The 17,062-nt window shown below is 40.0% G+C and overlaps 1 pseudogene; it reads left to right on the forward strand.

The window, feature by feature from the left end:
• The window catches only part of LOC108297133, a 20,781-nt pseudogene extending 6,757 nt beyond the window's left edge, over positions 1-14,024 (forward strand).
• Positions 14,025-17,062: the final 3,038 nt, after the last annotated feature.

Raw genomic sequence — 17,062 nt, forward strand, 5'->3', positions numbered from 1 at the left:
TGGAAGACAGATGTTGCCAAGCTGAAGTGCTGTGGCATAATCTTGGCTCACTGCAACCTCTGCCTCCCAGTTTCAAGTGATTCTCCTTCCTCAGCCTCTCGAGTAGCTAAGATTACAGGCATGTGCCACCACGCCCAGCTAATTTTGTACTTTTGGTAGTGATGAGTTTTCTCCATGTTGCTCAGGCTGGTCTTGAACTCCTGACTTCAAGTGATCCACCCACTTTGACCTCCCAAGGTACAGGGTAGACGCCATGCCTAGCCTACTTTTGCTTTTAATTTCCAGTTTCATTCAGTTTTGGTCAGAAAACACAGTATATAATTTTGGTCTTCTTAAATTTGTTGTTGTTTTGAGATAGGATCTTACTCTGTCACCCAGGCTGGAGTGCGGTGGCATGATGTTGGCTCAATGCAGCCTCAGCCTCCTGGGCTTAAGTGATTCTTTTATCTCAGCCTCTCAAGCAACTGGGACTACAGACATGCGCTAACATGCCAGGCCAATTTTTTAAATTATTTGTAGAAATAGGGTCTCACTATGTTACCCAGGCTCGTCTCAAACTTCTATCCCCAAGTGATCCTCCCACCTTGGTCTCTGAAAGGAATCAACCACTGCACCCAGCCAGTATTCTTATATTTAATAAGAGTTGGTGTGTGTTTGAACAGAATGCTCCAGGTACAAATAAGAATATTGTGCTTTCAACTGGAGAGAGTCTTTTGCTTCCAACTGGAAAGTTTTATACAAGTCTGTTAAACCTTGTTGGTCTATAATATCCGGGTGTCTGTGTTCTCCAAACCTGTGGCTGGCTCATTTTTTTGGAAAAGGTCATTGAGCTTTATTTGTAGTTTTTAGAATATTTTCTGCTTTTCAAAACCTGGGTAATATTCCAGTATGTTTATATTTCAAATTATATCTACTGAATGATTTACTGACAAAAATTTGCATTGTTTTTACCTATTGGCTTTCAGTAACAATGTTGCAGCAGTAATTATGGGTATGAAAGAGTCTTCATATCACCATATGTATGAATGTTTATATATGTGCTGCATTATATTTGAGTAGTCTGCTTTTTCACCTTGATAGTCAAACTAATTTGTTTTAACTCTGCAGCTTTGTAATAAGCTTTTTTTTTTTCGAGACAGAGTCTCACTCTGTTGCCCAGGCTGGATGGCAATGGTGCGATCTCAGCTCACTGCAACCTCCGCCTCCCAGGTTCAAGCTATTTTTTTGCCTCAGCCTTCCGAGTAGCTGGGATTACAGGCACACACCACCACCCCCAGCTAATTTTTGTATTTTTGGTAGAGATGGGATTTCATCGTGTTGGTCAGGTTGGTCTTGAACTCATGATCTCAGGATTCCCCCGCCTTGGCCTCCGAAAGTGCTGGGGTTACAGGCATGAGCCACTGAGCCTAGCCTGTAATATGCTTTAAAATAAGAAACTGTAATGCCACCAACATTGGTTTTTTGTTTGTTTTTGAGATGGAGGTTCTCTCTTGTTGCCCAGGCTGGAGTGCAATGGTGCTATCTCAGCTAACTGCAACCTCCCCCTCCCAGGTTCAGGTGATTCTCCTGCCTCAGCCTCCTGAGTAGCTGGGACTACAGGCATGTGCCACCATACCTGGCTAATTTTTACATTTTTAGTAGAGAAGGGGTTTCTCCATGTTGGTCGGGCTGGTCTTCAACTCTCAACCTCAGGTGATCCACCCACCTCAGCCTCCCAGAGTGCTGGGATTACAGGCGTGAGCCACCATGCCCAGACTTTTTTTTGTTTTTTTGATTGTTGAGTACTTCACTGTCTCTTGAGATTCCATATCCTTTTGGTGTTCAAAAATGCAGTGAGAAATTTGAAAAAACATTGCATTAAATCCATAGATACATTAAGCAGTATGAAAATCTTCACAATATTAAGTATTTGGATCTTTCAGTAAGAGCATGCTGAAGGTTGTATTGCTTAATTTCTATATATTTGTGAATTTTTCATTTTTTTTCTAGTAATACTTATTTCATTTTGATCAAGAGAAAGTAATCCATAAAATTTTAGTCTTAAAAAAAGACTTTTCTTTTGGCCTAACAGGTGATCTATTAAGGAGAATGTTGTATGAGCTATTGAGAAGGGTGGATATACTGATGTTGAGGAGTGTTCTCAATACCTCTGCTTGGAATAATTGTTGTTTTTTTTTTTTTTTTTTGAGACGGAGTTTCGCTCTTGTTACCCAGGCTGGAGTGCAATGACGCGATCCCGGCTCACCGCAACCTCCGCCTCCTGGGTTCAGGCAATTCTCCTGCCTCAGCCTCCTGAGTAGCTGGGATTACAGGCACGCACCACCATGCCCAGCTAATTTTTTGTATTTTTAGTAGAGACGGGGTTTCACCATGTTGACCAGGATGGTCTCGATCTCTTGACCTCGTGATCCACCCGCCTCGGCCTCCCACAGTGCTGGGATTACAGGCTTGAGCCACCGCGCCCAGCCTGGAATAATTGTTTTATACTGCCTTCAAGTCCTCTGTTTCCTTATTAGTATTCTGTCTTGTATTATTATTATTACTGAACACAGAGAGAGCAATAAATTATAGTAGGGTATTTTAGTTCTACTAGTAGTTCAGTTCTATCAGTATTTGCTTTATATATTTGGGACTCTAATGTCACACACACACACACACACACACACACACACACACACACACACGCACGCATATACAAATTTGTCATAGGTTCCTACTGAATGAATCTATTATTAATGTCCTTCTTTGTCTCTTTGGAGTTTTGACTTCAAGTACATTTTATAAAATATGACAGGTTTTGACTTAAGCTGTAGCGTGTATGATATTATTTTGCCACCTTCTGTTCTCATTTTGTTAATATTTTCATGGAATGTCTACTCTCTTGCCACTTTTAGTAATTTTTGTCATTAGATCTCAACTGACTCTTGTAGAGAGGCAAGTTGGATATTGTCAGTTTTTTTCCTTAAAATCCTTTTATTAAAAGTACGTGTTTTTATTGAAAAGTTAATTTTATATATACTTATTTTATGAAAAAGAACTTATTAATTTTTAGTTGTTTTGATTCTTACATATTTATATCTCACTTTCTCTATTTGTCTTCATTTGTGTCTTTTTAATTTTTGTATTGATATGCTTTCACTTATTTCTTATTTTCTTTTGTGTACCTATACAGATATTTACTTCATGGTACTTTGGGGATTGTATAAAACCTCTAAAAGATACAATGATATATTTTAATCTAGCAGAAAATTCAGTTGCAAACAAAAGTTCTTCCTCATTATATCAGCCCTCAATTTTGTTATTTATGTTGCTAATTGTATCTTTTTGTGTTATATATTCATTAACACATGTTTATAATAATTTTTATGCTTTTGTCTTTCAAATGTTAGAGAATGTTTTCTGCACCATTATGATGATACTAAGGAATTCTATTTTTGTGTATATGCATGTCTTTCCTAGAAAGTTATGTATTTTCTTATGATTATGTGTTATATTCTTGCATTATGTTTTTTGTTTGTTTGTTTGTTTGTTTTCAGTGGAGAGAACCCCTTTCAGCATCTTTGATAATACAGGGTATACGCAATGCCAACATACTTTCTCAGGATTTGGTTATTTGGGGAGGTTTTCTCTTTCCTTTGTTTTTTTAAATTTGGTGGGACATTTTTGCTGATGGCATTCATCTCACTTAATAGCTATTTTGGTTTTCAGGACTTTGATGATATCACAGTTTCCTTCTGGCCTGCAGAATTTACATTGACAAATTCACAGGTTATCTTATAAGAAGGCTATGCTTATAAATGACACATCACTTTTGTCTTGCAGGTTCTAAGATTTTCTTATCTGTGACTTTTGAAATTGTGCTCATATATGTGTTTGTTACAATATCTTGTGTATACTAGGTTTTTGTTTTCTTTTTTGTTTGTTTTTTAGATGGAGTCTTGCTCTTTTGCTAGGCTGGAGTGCAGTGGCACAATCTAGGCTCACTGCAACCTCCGTTCTCGGGTTGAAGCAATTCTCCTGCTTCAGCCTCCTGAGTAGCTGGGACTACAGGCACATGCCACCATGCCCGGCTGATTTTTGTATTTTTAGTAGAGATGGGTTTCACCATGTTGGCCGGGATGGTGTCGATCTCTTGACCTGGTGATCTGCCCACTTCAGCCTCCCAAAGTCCTGGAATTACTTATAGGTGTGAGCCACTGCACCCAGCTGCTAGTTTGTTGTTTGAACTTCTTTTTTATATCATTTTTCTTGCTATTAGAACTTTTCAGTTATTTTTAAGTTTACCTCCACAATTTGTTTTTTGATATTTTTTAAAATTTTGGTGTTATTTTTATTTGTCTGATTTTCAGTAATTGTCTTTGTTTCTTTTTCACTGATACAGTGTTATTTACTTTGTTTTCCATGCCTAAAACTAATCTATACATCTTTATTTTTTAATGATTGCTTTCTGAAAATTTTCTAATTTTTAAGATGGGGCCATGTTGCCGTAATATTTTGTATACATTGTAATCTTTGATTTGAGATTTGGACATTTTAAAAATGCTACCTGTCAGCCGGGCGCGGTGGCTCATGCCTGTCATCCTGGCACTTTGGGAGGCTGAGGCAGGCGGATCACATGACATCAGGAGTTTGAGATCAGCCTGACCAACATGGAGAAACCCCATCTACTAAAAATATAAAAAATTAGCAGGTATGTGGTACATGCCTGTAATCCCGCTACTTGGAAGGCTAAGGCAGGAGAATTGCTTGAACCTGGGAGGCAGAGGTTTTGGTGAACCGAGATCGCATCATTGCACTGCAGCCTGGGTAATAAGAGTGAAACTCCATCCCAAAAACAAAACAAAACAAAACAAAAATGCTACTTTCGCAATATTTATAATGTTGCTTTCTCCTGGCATAGTCTGAAACCAGTTGTCTTCGCTAGAGATTCTAGGAGACTCAAACGTGTTCTCAGGATGTTTCTTATCTAAAAGTTGGTGTTTATTTTTTAGTTAAAAGAGTTTATTCCTGTTTCTTCCTAATCCTAACCGTTTCTTACACCTGTTCCTTGCCTGTGGTGCTGCAGTCTCTCTGCTGCTGTAACATTTACCTTCAGGCCGGGTGCGGTGGCTCAAACCTGTAATCCCAGCACTTTGGGAGGCCGAGGCGGGTGGATCACAAGATCAAGAGATCGAGACCATCCTGGTCAACATGGTGAAACCCCGTCTCTACTAAAAATACAAAAAATTAGCTGGGCATGGTGGTGCATGCCTGTAATCCCAGCTACTCAGGAGGCTGAGGCAGGAGAATTGCCTGAACCCAGGAGGCGGAGGTTGCGGTGAGCCGAGATCGCGCCATTGCACTCCAGCCTGGGTAACAAGAGCGAAACTCCGTCTCAAAAAAAAAAACATTTGCCTTCAATCTCATCAGACTCGAACTGTCATGCCAAAGTATACCATTGTTTCTTTCAGCACTTTATGTCATGGGAGACAAAAAACTGTGTCAAGGAAGAACCACAGAGGTGAGAAATTAAGGTGTGTGTGTTCCAGTATTTTTCTTGACTTTTAAAGTAGAAACCAGGACTTGGCAATTTACTTTTGAAGGCATTGTGTTATACTGAAGAGTAAAAAGACCTCTTTTGGGTAAAAGAAAGTCTTTTATTTCTTTTCTGTGTGGCTCTTTGCATTGTACTCACCAGGGACACTGCACACACTTAACTCATTTATAAATTTTCCACAAATGCATTTTGATAAGTATATGTTACATGTATATATTTATTTAAAAAATTAGAACCTGTGGTATTTTGCTGTGTCATCTTGCGTATGTAGTTTGTATAATTTTAGAGGTTAGATTTGTTAAGTATATTCACCTGAGTCTAGTAAATGGAATAATTTTTTGTTTTGATTTTTTTTTTTTAGTTCTGTGTTCTCATTTTGCCAAAGACCGCTGCCCAGAGAAAGACATAAAAGTTTTTTTCCAAAAAGTGATACTGAGGAGATATGATAAATATGAACATGAGAACTTAACAATTAAGGAAAGTCTATAAACGTGTTGATGAGTGTAAGTTGAACAAAAGAGGCTATAATGAACTTAACCAATGTTTGACAACTCCCCAGAGCAAAATATGTCAATGTAATGAAGATGTGAGAGTCTTTCATAAATTTTCAAATTTAAATACACATAAGACAAGACATACTGGAATGAAACCTTTCCAATGTGAAGAATGTGGCAAATCATTTTGTACACTTTCACATCTAACTTGGCATAAGATAATTCACAGTGGAGAGAAACCTGACAAATCTGAAGAATCTAGGAAGGCCTTTAGTGTGTCCTCAACCCGTACTACACAGAAGAAAATTCATACTGGAGAGAAACCCTACAAATGTGAAGAATGTGGCAGATCCTTTAAGAAGTCCTCACACCTTACTAAACATAAGATGATTCATACTGGAGAGAAGCCCTACAAATGTGAAGAATGCAGCAAAGCCTTTAACTGTTCCTCACATCTAACTCGGCATAAGATAATTCATACTAAAAAGAAACCCAACAAGTCTGAAGAATGTAGGAAAACCTTTAGTGTGTCCTCAACCCTTACTCAAAATAAGAGAATTCATATTGGAGAAAAACCCTACAGATATAAAGAATGTGGCAAATCCTTTAAGAAGTCCTCACACCTTACTGCATATAACATAATTCATACTAGAGAGAAACCTTACAAATGTGAAGAATGTGGCAAAGCATTTAACCGTTCTTCACACCTTAATAGACATAAGAGAATTCATACTGGAGAGAAACCCTACAAATGTGAAGAATGTGGCAAAGCTTATAACTGGTCCTCAACTCTTATTAAACATAGGAGAATTCATACTGGAGAGAAACCCTACAAATGTGAAGAATGTGGCAAAGCTTTTAAGCAGTCCCCAATTCTTAGTAAAAATAAGAGAATTCATACTGGAGAGAAACCCTACAAATGTAAAGAATGTGGCAAAACCTTTAAGCAGTCCACAGACCTTACTACACGTAAGAGAATACATACTGGAGAGAAGCCCTACAAATGTGAAGAATGTGACAAAGCTTTTAACCGTTCCTCCCACCTTACTAGACATAAGAGAATTCATACTGGAGGGAAAGCCTAAAAATGTGAAGAATGTGGCAAAGCTTTTAACTGGTCCTCAAACCTTACTAAACATGAGAGAATTCATACTGGAGAGAGCCCTACAGATGGGAAGAATGTGGCAGAGCCTTTAACCAGTCCTCAATCCTTATTAAACCTAAGAGAATTAATGCTGGAAAGAAGCCCTACAAATGTGAAGAATGTTCCAAAGCCTTTCACCAGTTCTCAACTCATACTAAACAGAATTTGGCTGGGCGTGGTGGCTCACGCCTGTAATCCCAGCACTTTGGAAGGCCAAGGCGGGCGGATCATGAGGTCAAGAGATCGAGACCATCCTGGCCAACATGGTGAAATCCCCGTCTCTACTAAAAAATACAAAAATAAGCTGGGCGTGGTGGCACATGCCTGTAGTCCCAGCTACTTGGGAGGCTGAGGTAGGAGAATTGCTTGAACCCAGGAGGCGGAGGTTGCAGTGAGCTGAGATCGCGCCATTGCACTCCAGCCTGGCGACGGAGCAAGATTCCGTCTCAAAAAAAAATAAGAATTCATATGGAAAATAAACCCTACAAATGTGAAGAATGTGAAAAAGTTTATTTTTAAGTTCAGGGATGCATGTGCAGAACTACAAGTTTGTTACATAGGTATACCTGTGCCATGGTGGACAGCTGCACCTATCAACCTGTCATCTGGGTTTTAGGCTCCACACGCATTAGCTATTTGCTTTTCCCCACATCCCCCCACTTTGATAGGCCCCCATGTTTGTTGTTCCCCTCCCTGTGTCCATGTGTTCTCATTGTTCACCTCCCACTTATGGGTGAGAACAAATGATGTTTGGCTGTCTGCTCCTGTGTTAGTTTTCTGAGGATGCTGGCTTCCAGCTTCATACATGTTCCTGAAAAGGACAAGATCTCATTCCTTTTTATTAAGGTGTGTATGTACCATCTTTTTTTTATGCAGTCTATTATTGATGGGTATTTGGATTGGTTCCATGTCTTTGCTCTTGTAAATAGTGCTGCAGTAAACATATGTGTGCATGTGTCTTTATATTAGAATGATTTCTATTCCTTTGGTTATATGCCCAGTAATGAATTGAATTGCCAGGTCAAATGGTATTTGTGGTTCAAGATCCTTGAGGAATCACCACACTGTCTTCCACGGTGATTTAAGTAATTTAGAATGTGGCACAGACTTTCTGCTTTTGTTTTCAACCAAGTTTTGCTCGTTGCCTCATTGTTGCCCATGCTGGAGTACATGGTGCAATCTCAGTTCAACACGATCTCCACCTCCTGGGTTCAAGTGATTCTCCTGCCTCAGCCTCCCACAGTGCTGGGATTACAGGTGTGAGCACTGCGCCAGCCTAATTTTTAGTTCTTAAAAGACATAAGATAATTTATACTGAATAGAAACTACAAACCTGAAAGATGCGACAGTGCATTTAACAACACCTCAAATTTTTCCAAACATAAAAGAAATCATACTGGTGCAAAACCCTAGTAATATGGAGAATGTTACAAAGCCTTTAAATGGTTGTCACAGTTTATTGTGCTAAGATCATTCATACTGGAGAAAACTCCCAAGTGTGAAGAATATGGTAAAATTTACATGCTCACACCTTATTGCACAGGAAAACATTTATGCTTGGGAAAACATGTACAAACATAAAGGATGTGGAAAAGGCATTAATATCTCCTCACTTCTTAACATCAGAAAGTTCATACTTAAAAGCATTATAGGTGCAAGTCCTGTAAAGTCATCTTTCAGAAAATACAGGCCTTCAAAGTACGGTATTTATTCTGAGGGAAGATGTTACAAAGAGGACTGTAGTATTTTTACATACATCACAGATCTTGTTGTACACATTTTGTATTAGAGGAAAACCCTGAAGCAATTGCTCAAACTGTTCCTCATCTGGGAATTTTTAAAAATCCAGCAAATGTAATAAATCTGAAAAAAAAAATTTTTTTTTTCATGAACAGCCTAGAAAACACTGGAGACCTGATACTAAAATACATTATTGCAGATGTAATAAGTATGAAAAAATATTTACGTTGGGCGTGGTGTTTGACGCCTGCAATCCCAGCACTTTGGGAGGCCAAGGCAGGCGGATCACCTGAGGTCAGGAGTTGAAGACTAGCCTGGCCAACATGATGAAGTACTGTCTCTACTGAAAATACAAAAATTAGCCAGGTGTGGTGGCTAGCACAGGTAATCCCAGCTACTTGGGAGGCTAAAGCAGGAGAATCACTTGAGCCCAGGAGGCAAGTGAAGATTGCACCATTGTACTTCAGCCTGGGCAACAGGAGAAAAACTCTGTCTCAAAAAAAAAATTAATTCAAAATTGAGTCAATGGAAATATCAGAAAGTTCACAGAGAAATATCTAAGGCCCTGAAACGTCAGACATTACACTAAAGGAGATTGATGAGTATAGAAAATCATCTAAAACTAATGTTTCTAGAGAAATTATTTGTATATAACTTTTAAAAAGTAGAATAGTTTGATAAGTTATAATTACATTAAAGGTTTACTTTTTCCTTGAAAATAATATGGATTTTTTTGTTTTCAAGATGGAGTCTCACTGTCACCCAGGCTGGAGAACAGTGGCATGAACTAGGCTCAGTGCAACCACTGTTTCCTGGTTCTAGGTATTCTCCTGCCTCAGCCTCCTGAGTAGATGAGACTACAGGCAAGAGCCACCATGCCCAGCTAATATTTGTATTTTAGTAGAGATGGGGTTTTACCATGTTGACCAGGCTGGTCTCAAACTCTCGTCCTCAGGTGATCCACCCACCTCAGCTTCCCAAAGTGCTGGGATTACAGGCATGGGCCAGTATGCCTAACCAAAATTTGAAATTTTTGAAAAGCAAATGATGTAATTCAAGTATCAAATTATTTCATGCTGTTTTTTCATTCCTGTTGTATTCACGTGTGAAAGCATGTGATCAGTTATTGCTGTATCAGATACAAGAGGTTCTTATCAGGTGAGCATTCTTTATGACCCTTTATATAAAAGAATAAAGACATTGAAATGTAACATGCCTAAGAGGGAGAGGCTGTTTTTGATTAATTTATTGAGTGATGTATAAGGTAGGTGTTCAGAGTAATGTTCTGTATTATAGTGAGAGAAAAACATGATTATGTGTGAACGTAATTTTTAATTAAATGTTTTATACCATGTTAAGACTATTGTGCATTCAACAAAGCGCTCTTATGCCACTGACTTTAGCCTGTCTAACCTTACTCAAGGGTTAGGTGTAAGATGATGGCAATATACTATTTGGTGATATTATAAAATAACACCTCTAGAAATCTCTTTTGCCAGTGGATTTAAACTGCAAATAAGTTATAACCCCATAGGTTAAATTTATTTTTCTTAATTTTTATGGGTATATAATATGTGCATACATTTAGGCAGTATGTGACATTTTGATACAGGCATACAATATGTAATAATATCAATAAATGAGGTCATCACCTCTAGTGTTTATCCTTTATATTACGAATAATTGAGTTATACATTGTTATTTTATGGTGCTCAATTCTTATTGACTACAGGGTCATTTTTATAGTCATAATAAAATTATCATAGAAGTATAAATAAAACCAGTACATTCCTGAGTCCTGAATAGATATTCTCAAACATTTGTTATATATTTTTTTGAACATGTGACTTCTCTGCAAACAGACTTTTAGTTTTGATTTACATAGAGTTAAACGTAGGTATATATTACTCTAAGGATAAACGTTAGGGATAAAAAAATTATAAAGCAAGTGTGTTTGTGCATGAGTTTGTACCTATTTTCAAAAAAAGGCAATATTGGAACAAAGTAAATCCTTTTAATAAGGACTAATTTACTAGAAAACTAAAAACCTCAAGAATGCTGAGAACAAATCTATACTCTGCTTTGTATTAAATTTCTTACTGTAAAGTTGTATGGCTTATGATTTAATCTCCCCATGCAAATTCCCTGGTTTTACTTGCCTGGTACTCATACTAGACCCATAATTTTCTGGTTTCTTTTGTTTGTTTTTTATAAAGTATTATGTGAGCTGGTCACGGATCATAGGAATAATTTTTATGAAATTTAGTAGTGCGGACAAAATAATTTTTAGATGTTAATTCCAAAATTAGTGTATTAACTTACATTTTATTTAATAAATTGAAGAAACCTATACAAGCTTACTTTTTTTCTTTTCAGTTATTGCCCCTTTCACTTTTTATAATTGATGACAAGAGAATTTACTGATTGAGCCAGTTTGCTCAGGTAAGTACTAGGGAGGCTTCAGAAGTCATAAGTTTATTTTTATATGTAAAGGTAGCAAACAGACATGAGAGTTCTTGCTCTGTAACAGATGCTTCATAGTAAGTCATAAATATTCCTGCTTCAGTTTGTAATAAGTCGGAGGCGGAAAATAGCAATAGTGGAAAAATAACATTAATTCTTCATATGGTGAGGACTCTTTTTTCCCAGACTGGAAAGCTGATTCTTGCTAAAATTAAAGAGAAATTCTGCTGCTTTTCTTTGTAATTATCTCCAGTTTTGTCGTCTTATGTGTATTCCAACCATGTGTGCGTCACAGCCCTTCTGCTGTGTCATGGCAACCATTTTCTCAGTGTTGTCTTCATGCCATGTTACTTGACATGGTACTTTTTAGTTTCTGGTGAGAAAGTTGGTCATTTTAGTGCTCTGAAAAATTGATTTTAGCTGGAGAATTTTGCTTCTCAGTATAACTTTTGATTGGCTAATTAAGAGGCATACACTTTCTGCAGGTGAGAGAATTATATCAGCATTGTTTTGTTTATGAAAGGAAAATCTTATTAGATGCTTACATGAGGCATGACAAATATAGTTTGTGAGAAACTTTTAGAGATTAGATTTTTGAGTGGTAAGTGAAAACTTAATTTTCTATGATATAGCACAACTTATGTTTTTATGCAGAATCTTCTGCTTTTAAGTGTGAAAGTTAAACGTTGCAAAATAAAATTACCTTCATAGATTTGAAATTTGGAATTTTTTTTATATTATATAACAATTTGGAGAAATTTCACATTCTTAATAATTTTTTTTAGTGTGTAAAGTTCAGTCTACAATTTTTATACTTAAGTCACCTAACTATAGCTAACTACTTGGTCATTGGTAAATGATTGATAATAACAATTTATATCATTTTAGTGACTGAGAAAATATTTGTTAATTATTAAGTAAAAAAAAAGTTTAAAAGTTTATAATATATCTGACACTTTTAGAATGTAGACTACTAAAAAAAGGATGATGTACATGCAGACCACAGATTTTGGTTTTTTTTTTTTTTTGGATACAGAGTCTTGCTCTGTCACCAGGCTGGAGTGCAGTGGCATAATCTCGGCTCACTGCAACCTCCGCCTCCTGGGTTCAAGCGATTCTTCTGCCTCAGCCTCCAGAGTAGCTGGGACCACAGGCGTGCACCACCATGCCTGGCTGATTTTTTTGTATTTTTAGTAGAGACGGGGGTTTCACTGTGTTGGCCAGGATGATCCTGATCTCTTGACCTCATGATCGGCCCGCCTCAGCTTTCCAAAGTGCTGGGATTACAGGCGTGAGCCACTATGTCTGGCCAAAAAAAAAAAAAAATCACTAATTTCAAAAGTAAAATTAGTTGCTCTTTTAAGTCATAAAAGGGATGTCATTGTTAGATTCTATTTACCAAACTGTTTGCATTAAACTTAGTAAATTAGTACTTTATTAAACCAAAAATTAAGTTCTACTTACTATCTAAAAGTTTTAAAAAGTGATTTTTGGGCCAGGTGCAGTGGCTCGAACCTGTAATCTCAGCACTTTGGGAGGCCGCTTGAGGTCAAGAGTTCAAGACTAGCCTGGTGAACATGGTGAAACCCCATTTCTACTATAAAAATATATATATTTTAAAAAACTTAGCTGGGCGTAGCAGCGCATGCCTGTAATCCCAGGTACTTGGGAGGCTGAGGCAGGAGAATCACTTGAACCCAGGAAGTAGAGGTTGCGGTGAGCCAAGATCGCGCCACTGCATGTTCTTTTGCTATCTTTTCTTTTTTCTCTCTCTCTCTCCTTTTTCTTTCTCCTTCTTTCCTTCCCCTTTCTGAAACCCTGTCTCTACTGAAAATACAAAAAAATTTAGCCGGGCATGGTGGTGCATGCCTGTAGTCCCAACTAGCTTGGGAGGCTGAGGCAGGAGAATCACTTGAACCCAGGAGACAGAGGTTACAGTGAGTCGAGATCATGCCACTGCACTCCAACCTGGGTCACAAAGGGAGACACACTGTCTCACCAAAAATAAAGGCCGGGCTCAGTGGCTCACGCTTGTAATCCCAGCAGTTTGGGAGGCTGAGGCCCATCCTGGCTAACATGGTGAAACCCCGTGTCTTAAAAAGTGTGTACGTGCTATACATTATTTAACCAATACATTATTGGTGACTATTTGGATTCACTTAAAAAATTTTTATTTCAGTTCTGGGATACATGTGCAGATCGTGCAGGTTACATAGGTTTTAGACCTAGCATCCAGGACTTTTTCATGTGTAGTTCCCAGAAGAATAAAAAGAGCTGTCTTCAGAGCTAATGGAAGGTGAAAATGCCCGTGCAGTTAGCCCCCACTTGCTCAGCCATGTTTATTGTTTGGGGTCTGGAGTTCTTTTCTCTTTCTCTGTCTCTCTCCTTCCCCCGGTCCTGGTCCCGGTCCCGGTCAGTAGTGACACTGCTGGCTGGCCTTGGCTTTGGAGCACTGGAGGATTGTTAGCCCCATATGGAGGCAGGTGTGGAGCAGTTTGACCTGGCTCTCGGGGGCTCCAGCTTCTCTGCCGTGCCTGTAGAAGCCCGTGGGCCAGGTCATAATGTGGACACCACTGTGAAGCACCGAGAGCACCTCACTTCCCACCCTTGTGTTTGCAGGACACGGGGAACAGAATGGGCCACATGATCCGAAAGTACTGAACACAAAGTACAGTGCTTTGAAGGTTAAGCCCAGGGCTGGAGACAGGAACCAGCTGGCAGAGAAGATGGCACCAGCCAAAAGAAGGGCATGGGCTGGGTTGCTGGCCACTAAGCCTGGGTTGAAATGCTGGGACAAGTTGGAAATGTCAAGTCCAAGAACATACAAGAGCTCTGACACACTCCACAATGTCTGCAGAAACATTCACTAAGCACAAACCTCGATCAGCGGAGTCAAGCGCTTCCACCATTATCTCCTCACAACAGGAGGGGACTATGGATGCTCCAGAAGGCGGCGTTGACTGCGGTGTGGCTGGTCCCAGTGCCCTGGTGTCCTCCAAGCTTCCTGCACTCCTGAGGCCAGCAGCAGCAGGAGCCCAGCTTAGGCCCAGCTCCTGGGCCTGCCTCAGGTGCATGTCCCCAGGCCTGGAGGTGGGATGTGGTGTCAGTGCAGGGAGAGAGCCGCACACAGAGCTGGACTGCCACGGGCTCAGCAGACACAGCAGTGAAGTCATCAAGGGCTGCACACTACACCTTTGCCTGCTGCTGCAGAACACATCCTGTAATGTATACAGAAACACATTTTAGAGGGCACATGTAGTCCTTTATCAACATAAGAACTCCCTAGCAGGGCATTGTGGGTAACCCCCTTCTGGGCGCCGAGGAAGGAGAGCCAGGCAGCCCCCCAGCACGACTCGTGCCTGAAGAATAACTTAGTGCTCATTTATTTCCTTTTCTATAATCATATCTTAGTTTGTAGTCGGAGGAGTGTCACGAGCAGACAGTGCAGAGCATGAACTAGGGAAAAACAGCCATAACAGGACAAAAATCGGTGGCCCGGGTGGTAGTGCCCCCGCCTGAAAGGGCATGTGCTACATGGCAGTCCGGCCCAGGCCGCAGCGTTCAGTATTGTAAAGATACCAGCTGTAAGGCAGGCTTGGAGCAAGAGTCACTCCTGTAAGGGAGTTGCTGTGTCCAGTTCTTAAGGAAAGCTGGCCTCTGGCCCACAATCCCGAGAACATCCAAGGACTTAAAACCCCTCCGGTATAATCACGCCTAGGTGGCTGTAAATCCTGTCAGCTCTCTTGCTACTCTACGGACTCGAAACTCCTCCCATAGAAAGTCTTAGAAGGTGCCTACCCCTAGATCAGAGATGTTGCACGATGCACACTCCTTGCCTCGGTGACCTAATGGTGGGGGACCCTCGTACTGCCCACCTCCTTGACTCGGTGACCTAATGGGGGTGGACCCCTTATCACTCACGTAATTGTCTTGACCCTGTCACTATCCTTAAGATGACCTCACTCACGACCCTTCCCACCTTGGATCCAGCTCCAAAGCACAGTGATAGGGGACACCCCACGACCCTAGTAGGGCTGGACCCTACAGGGCATGATGGCTTATGCCTGCAATCCCAGCACTTTGGAAGTCAAGGTGGGCAGATCACCTGAGGTCAGGAGTTTGAGACAAGCCTGGCCAACATGGTGAAACCCCATTTCTACTAAAAATACAAAAACTAGCCAGGCATGGCGACCGGCACCTGTAATCGCAGCTACTCAGGAGGCTGAGGCAGGAGAATCACTGGAACACGGGAGGGGGAGGCTTCAGGGAGCTGAGCTTGAGTTGATTTTCTGTCACCCAGGCTGAAGTGCAGTGGCACGATCTTGGCTCACTGCAACCTCTGCTTCCTGGGTTCAAGCAATTCTCAGCCTCCCGAGTAGCTGGGATTACAGGTGTGAACCAACATGCCTGGGTAATTTTTATATTTTTAGTAGAGATGGGGATTCACTATTTTGGCCAGGCTGGTCTTGAACTCCTGACCTCAAGTGATCCACCCGCCTCAGCCTCCCAAAATGCTAGGATTAAAGGCGTGAGCCACTGTGCCTGGCCTGAATTCAATTCTTTTAATTAGAATGCTTTCAAAATTTCCCAGTGTTAAATATTTGAAGACAAACTGTATCTTTAGGAAGCCTTATCTCTAGAAGTTAAATGGAGTTGTAAGAGAAGTTGTCTAAGCCATTAATCAATATAGTTTTAAGTATAAAATAAAATCTTTATCAACAAAAAAATCAAGCTCATATAACAATGAAAGTCAAGAAAGTTGACCTACATATGTTGATTGGTAAAAGTTTTACATACCAAAATCTCCAAGGCCAATAGAGTATCTAGGGCTGGGCGCAGTGGCTCACACCTGTAATTCCAACACTTTGTGAGGCTGAGGCGGGTGGATCACCTGTCGTCAGGAGTTCGAGACCAGTCTAACCAACATGGAGAAACCCTGTATCTACTAAAAATACAAAAAATTAGCCAGGCGTGGTGGTGCATACCTGTAATGCCAACAACTCAGGAGGCTGAGGCAGGAGAATCACTTGAACCCAGAAGGCAGAGGTTGCAGAGAGCCGAGATCGCACCATTGCATTCCAGCCTGGGCAACAAGAGTGAAACTTCATAACTATCTACCTACCTACCTACCTACTTACCTACTTGATTACCCAGTTAGAGCAGGTAGTAAGTCGTCTCAGCTGGCTCCAGGTAGGGGGAATCATCCTGTAAACAGAACATATCCTGAGCTCCTGGGGAGCAACTTTGTAATAAAACCTCACAACTTGGGCAAGACAACCAAGCATGCACACTGAAGGGCAAAATAGTGGAGTTTAACTGATAAGACCTTTCTCTGGCACTTCATCTTTCAAGTCACTCCCTTGATTCTTTCCCAAGGGTACTTTATTTCCTTTCAGTAACACCCATTTATGCTTCAAACTCACTCTTTGTGTCTGTGCTAGATTATTTGAGAATGGAAAAAAAATCATCGCAAACCTATACAGACCGGCTATTGGTAACATGGTGATCGTGATGAATGATTTATTTTTTATTGCTGGTAATTTATTATTCTCCAAATTAAAAATAACATCTGATTTACATTTAAGAGTCTACTTTTTATTACATGAAGCTTTTCATGTCTTCAGAAATGTCAATTCTTTTTCCAAGGATTAACAATTACACTGCTGTGTTTGTATCTCTTGAGAT

This window comes from Cebus imitator, unplaced genomic scaffold (assembly GCF_001604975.1).
Source record: "Cebus imitator isolate Cc_AM_T3 unplaced genomic scaffold, Cebus_imitator-1.0 Scaffold775, whole genome shotgun sequence".
Lineage (NCBI taxonomy): Eukaryota > Metazoa > Chordata > Mammalia > Primates > Cebidae > Cebus > Cebus imitator.